This window comes from Diabrotica virgifera, chromosome 2, assembly GCF_917563875.1.
Source record: "Diabrotica virgifera virgifera chromosome 2, PGI_DIABVI_V3a".
In the NCBI taxonomy this organism is placed as follows: domain Eukaryota; kingdom Metazoa; phylum Arthropoda; class Insecta; order Coleoptera; family Chrysomelidae; genus Diabrotica; species Diabrotica virgifera.
In genome coordinates, this window is record NC_065444.1 from 119,549,585 (window position 1) to 119,556,134 (window position 6,550).

Sequence of the window (6,550 nt, forward strand, 5' to 3'; positions counted from 1 at the left end):
TCAGAATTTTATCCTATTTTATTTTTTTTATTTTTATGCTTTAGCCGCCATATAGCGTTGCCACAGCCGTCCCTTACAGATTTTATAGAGTTGCATGCCTACCTATAAACGTAAAAATACTCCACCAACTGATTCTACTGATTTTTCGTGGCGACATCTAGTTGCCAATCTATAAACGTAAAGACTGAAACTACAGAATTCTACCAATTTTTGAGGCGAGCGAGTCTCCTGAAATCTCCTGATCGTTCGTGGCGACACCTCCTGATCCTCAAAAAAGTCATCTGGGAACACTGGCTATAATAGTGAAATTTGGAGGGAGGAAATAAACGGACGTAAGCTTCTTAACTAGTCATGACAGGTGACATAATTATGACAGATGACTTAACAGCAACACTGTGACAGATAATTTTAAATGGGACCTTATGGCAAGTGAAGTTGGATTTATAGGTTGACGTAGCATAGACGTAGACGCAACGGAGACGCACTGGAAAAGATCAACACCGAATTTTGTGTACTCGTGTTTATAGATGAACGCAAGCGCCTGACGGAACATAAGAGAAACGTAACGTAACGGAAGAGTTCACCAACTTTCATCTTTTACAGTGCGTTTCTTACGTCTGGCCAATCAAAATTAAGAATTTTGTTCTGTCACCCAAAGTGGACACGCCCTCATCAATTTTGTAAAGATAAAGTTGTTTATCAACATATTAGAATTTTGTTAATTATTTGTTAATAGGTACAATGGATGTTAAGTTATTAATTTAATAAAAATATATCATAGAGTCATTTCAATATTTCAGATAAATATGAGTAGTTTATTAGCCTAATTCGGCGTTATATACACATATTATACGATAGGTAAATCCAATAAACATTTTAAAGACCAGGAAATGAAACAAAATAGTTGGAAATCCCACGGCATGCGGTACCAAGGAGCATATCTTCGTTTATTTCCTAATCCATGTAACACACAAAACATAAATATAATAAATAAGTATAAATAAATAAACACAAAGTTTGTTTATTACTATTAAGTCATTGTTTACTCTTTCTACTCATGCGCAAATATTCCGCTACGTCGATCTATAAATTGACATAATATTTTCTTACGTTTCCAGTCCGTTTCTTACGTCTCCGTTGCGTCTACGTCTACGCTACGTCAAACTATAAATCCAACTTGATACCTCCTTTGAAAGGTATTGAAAGTACCTATTTAGTCATACTAATTTTGTTTGAGTTTAAGCTAATTTTGATGAATACATGAAATAATATAAAATTGTAGATTCGCATTTAGTTAATAAAAATTCAAAATTCCCCATATGATTACTTGTCAAAAATGTTGAAGTTGACGTAAAAACTACTAGAGAATTGAAAAACGTCAACTTTTTTAACAAAAGAACCATAGGCGGACATTTGATTTTTTATTAATTAAATGCGAAACTACAATATTATATTTATTTAATTTATTCACCAAAATCAACTAAAACCCAAAAAAAAAATTAGTATGACTGAATAGGTATTTTGAATACCTTTCAAACGAGGTATCACTTGCCATAAGGTCCCATTTAAAATTATCGGTCACAGTGGGGAGAGATTTATGCCAGATTTACCTTTTTCCTTTTAGCGGGAATTTTAAAATTAGTCGAATGCCACTTTGGTTTTAAAAGAGAGTTCTGTATTCTTAAATTTATAACCTTACTTTTACAAGTAATTAGGATTATTTTATTTACATGTAAATATTGAAACAAGTATTGTACTGTGTCATAATTTAAAAGTCATGTTGCAGTATTTTGAAAAAAAAATGAAGCTCAAAAGAAATATACTTATACAGTACAAATTATTTTTTAATGGGAATGGAAATTTACGATTTCAAAGGTGAAAATGTGTTGGGATAGTATAGATGGACACTTTTTTATTTTAGTATTAAGTGGTTACATAATTATTGAGAATATTAATAAAATTACTAGTAATTTGAATTAGTTTTAATATGTATTATAATAGTATTAATTCTCATCATGTATCTGGCTAAATAGCTAAGTGCTAAAGCCACAAAATAAAAAAAATTGAAATTAGTGGCCTAGCACCTTTACTTTGCCTGGGGGCGAGGCGAGCTAATAAATTCTATTTTCTTATTGCAGTCATTTTTTGACGGCTTAAGAAGTTACATAAATGATGTCTTTAGGCTGTGAAATTTTAACTGTAGAAAGACATCTCTATGACTTGTATTTACATGATATAGGGCTTTTCACTCAGTCATTTGTTTCGAGCTTGTGTCATGTGTTGTCTAATATTAATATATCTGTCATATGTTATTGATATTGCCAATGATACAAACTAAAGACGTATGACGTAGGTATATTAATATTATGTGACGCTTGACCGAAGCTCGAAACAAATGACAATCGATGAAAAAGCCCTATTCAATAGGGCATTTCATTCACAGTCATTTGTTTCGAGCTTCTGTCATGTGTCACATAATATTAATATATCTATGTCGTACGTTATTGGTATATACCAATGATACAAGCCAAAGACGTATGACGTAGATACATTAATATTATGTGACTCATGACAGAAGCTCGAAACAAATGACAATCGATGAAAAGCCCTATTGGCGTCTGCATATCAGGATCCGGTAATACTATATTATTTATCTATGATCAGGATATTGCTAGGTGTACACAAGTAAACAACACTTTTTTGATTAAAAGGTTTATTTCATTAAATCAAAACTTACATGGATACAATTTAAATAAGATATTTTTTCTATTTAAGGCAATATAATATAAGATATATATTTTAGTATAACTCTCCTACATTAACAAGCTTTAACACATTCAGTGGCCATGAAGTATGAGTAGCATCACGAAGGTTTTACGGAAGGTACTGACGACACAAGTTATGTGAGTAGTACTGTGTAACTAAATAAATGATTTAAGTATGTGGTACCAGCCAAGTGGAGCTTGTTCGAGATGGGCACCAAACATGTTAATCTGGTCATGCACAGAGACTTATACTATAATATGTTATATCTTCTATTGCTCACTATTGTAATGAGTGAGCCTGCATACACAAACTATAATATATTATTATGGTTCTGTGTATGCAGGCTCACTCATTACTACTGGAGTGAACAATATGAGATGTAATATTATGAGATAATGAGATATACCTATTATATATTATGGTATAGAGTATAGCTCTCCATGAGTGCCAAGTTTTAAACTTAACTGATAACAACTAATGGATACCCTTTTATCCAAAATTTTATGAAAATTTTGAATGGTCATATTGGTATTAATTCCACAACCCCTTCCTATAACAATAGGCCCATTGTTGGATGTTATTGCAGTAGTTCTACTGGAAATACTTATTAAAATTGTATGTATCTGCATCACTTAGAAGTCTACCCAAAAAGCTATTAATACTCTCTAAACCATCATTAATACATCTTGTATATATAATAGGATCTTTTTCAGAATCAGATATTTTATTAAGATTTACTTACCATGCCCTATCTATGTGCCAGGCACTTAACAGTCTATTAGGAGCAATACCCATTACATTTGACGAGGCATTGTAAAAGGTGTCACTTATGCCTGATATGAAAACATTTGACTATACATATAATACCAACACAGACATGTATTTAAAAAAATTGGTAAATTAAAGTAGGTATCTTTTCTATTTGAAAATAAGAAAGCAGTACAAAATCCATTCCCAAATTCATCTTTTACTAATACTGTCATAAGTTCAAAGTCATAGGAATTGAGCCCATGAGTTCCATCGATTGCGATAAAGGATTTGCCAAACTTAATTAACATTTCCTTTTGGCACAGTATTAAGGAAAATAAGACAAAAATCATAAATGTTAAATTCAGAATGAATATCCATTAGTATGCCCTGTTGTTTGTAAAATAATATTGGACATGAGTCTGTAAGCATTCAACCCAAAAATAAACACTGGTTGCATCATCCTTGTACATATACCCATCTTTCAAATCAATGCCATAAGAGAGTTTAATGTTTGTGATATCTTTTCTTGTAAGTAAATTAATTCTTTTTAATTCGCCTCCTATGCTATTATGCTATCCTGAACAGTCTGAAGTTTACTAAAAAAGTAAAATATAGGTATAGGAGAATCAAACACACTAGTTTGAAATTGTAAACTGTAGTAAATATTCATGAGTATAGGCGGGTTGACATTACTAGTGAATAACGAACGTGGCTCACGCTTACATATTTTGCCCGTGCTATTGTTAGATATTTTATTATCTATTTTCAAACCCAAGCAGTACATTTGTATTTATGCAATGCATAGATACAAATGTACTGCTCGAGTTTGAAAATAGATAATAAAATATCTAACAATAGCAGGGGCAAAATACGTAAGCGTGAGCCACGTTCGTTATTCACTAGTAATGTAAACCCGCCTTAATATTTAAAAAGTGGTTTAGTGGTAACATTCTTGTTTTAAATTATATTGTGTATATCGACGGCGGAAAGGCAGGACCTCATAACTGAAAAATTTGTATAAAATGAGTTACTTCGGTTTTCGCTTTAGAATAAGTGTATCAGCACCTATCAAACAGCTTTTAGAGCTGGGAAAGCCTTTTGGAAGCCTTCCTGAAACTTTCCCAGCTGTATATAAACTGCTGTATATAAACTAAAATAACTGCTGATAAACTTATTCTAAAGCGAAAACTGAAGTAACTCATGTTATAAAAAATTTTCAGTTTTGCCTTTCCGCCGTCGATATGCAAATATTTTACTTACATTTTTGAAGAAAGTCTCAAAATAAACTTTGAAGAGATATTTATCTGATTTTGGTATTTATGTAAGTGCTCTATATCATCCTCATGCCTATAATGTGTTTTAAAACAGTTTCAATATTTTTATAGCTTTTAAAGATTTTAAAGCTCTTTCTCTATCTTGTTTTGAAAAATAATTTTTTGAGGATCACATACATATACATTCATAATAAGATGTTTCATGTTCTTGTACTCTGTTCTCTTCCTGTGCCATCCATACAGTGCAAATCTAAAAAAACAACATAACAGGTGATTACACGGGCAGTTATACTACTTACAGCTTACTTTGTATCTAATCTATTATATCTAGTATTACTCTATTAGTATCTACCTACATAAAACTATCTTTGAAATCTAAATTTTTGATATCAACATCAACCTTAATACTTTAAAAATAAATAATATTGTGGAAGTTACACGTACCTACCTAAAAGTTTTTGAATTGCAATTTTATCAACTGGAAAAGACTTCAACATAATGAGTTTTAAATTATGACAAAGCACAATATTTATTGTTTCAATTTACGTGTAAATAAAATAATAATAATCTTAATCACTTGTAAAAGTAAGGTTAAGATTTTTGACTTGAGAAAACAGAACTGTCAAATTTAAAACCAAACTGCTATAAAATTTTAAAATTCCCGCTAAAAGGAATCTGGCAACATTGCCGTCGTTTGCTGGACATTAAGGGCCGGTACTTTATGTCCCGGTTAAACCTCGGTTAGCTAACCGGGGTTTAATCGGGACAGAAAAGTACCTGATAGGGCCTCTTGCGTTGTAATAAAAGCAATTGTAATTATTATTATAATTATTTATGAACATAATAATAAGTATAATTGCGTGTATGTCTATTTTATGCATATATTTCTGTCCCGATTAAACCCCGGTTAACTAACCGGCTGTTAACGGAGACATAAAGTACCGGCCCTTAATCTCTCCCGTCACAGGGGAGGGTCTGTAACGTCACTGTCACTATTACGTCACCTGTCATGACTAGTAAAAAAGCGTACGTCCGTTTATTTTCTCCCTCCAAATTTCACTATTATAGGTATAACCGTTCAAAAGATATGAGGGGAAGGTACGGGTACGGACTTTTGACTAGCACTGCATAAGAAATGAATGTTCGGATTATGTGTGCTTTTTAATTATCCTTGCCACGTCCGGTCCCGAGAAGCACGGATAATCGGGGTTCTACTGTACTCTAAAATTTTTTTTATTTATTTATTCATTGCTAATTTACAATCTACTTCAATAAAGTAATAAGTAAATAGGTTGTAAGTTTTTGGCTTGTGGCAGGTGTCATCCATTGACGACTCTCTGGAATTCCCCTATCAGCTAGGTCTTCTGGCCAAAGTCTTTTTAGGCGTCTGTCAATCAGTAGAGGGTTGAATAATTCGTCTATGAGATGGGTTGTGCTGAGATTCATGTATTTTCTAGAGTGGTCAGCAATCACAATCATTGATGAGAGGAACGTGAGGTTTGCATGAAGAGTTTGGTTTGACACATACCATGGGGCTTTACACATAAGAAGAATAGAAGCGTTCGAAATGTGGTGTTACAGAAGAATATTGAAAATTCAGTGGGTTCAAAGGATTACCAATGTTGAAGTGCTACGACGTTTAAATAAGGAGTTAGAAATTATGAAAAGTATAAAAACTAGAAAACTGGAATATTTGGGTCACATTACTAGAGGAGAAAAATAGTTGCTAGAGGAGTTGCTGAGAATTATTATGCAAGGAA

At 32.4% G+C, this 6,550-nt stretch overlaps 1 long non-coding RNA gene across 2 annotated transcripts; it reads right to left on the reverse strand.

The window, feature by feature from the left end:
- Window positions 1–3,662: 3,662 nt before the first annotated feature.
- LOC126879600 (uncharacterized) lies at window positions 3,663–5,739 on the reverse strand. Of its 2 annotated transcripts, none has more exons than XR_007696147.1 (3): window positions 5,239–5,739; window positions 4,777–5,040; window positions 3,663–4,112 (listed from the first exon to the last, which is right to left on the reverse strand). It is a non-coding gene; the product is annotated as an uncharacterized LOC126879600 (long non-coding RNA). The 2 variants fall into 2 exon arrangements; XR_007696148.1 differs by having other exon boundaries at window positions 5,235–5,739.
- Window positions 5,740–6,550: the final 811 nt, after the last annotated feature.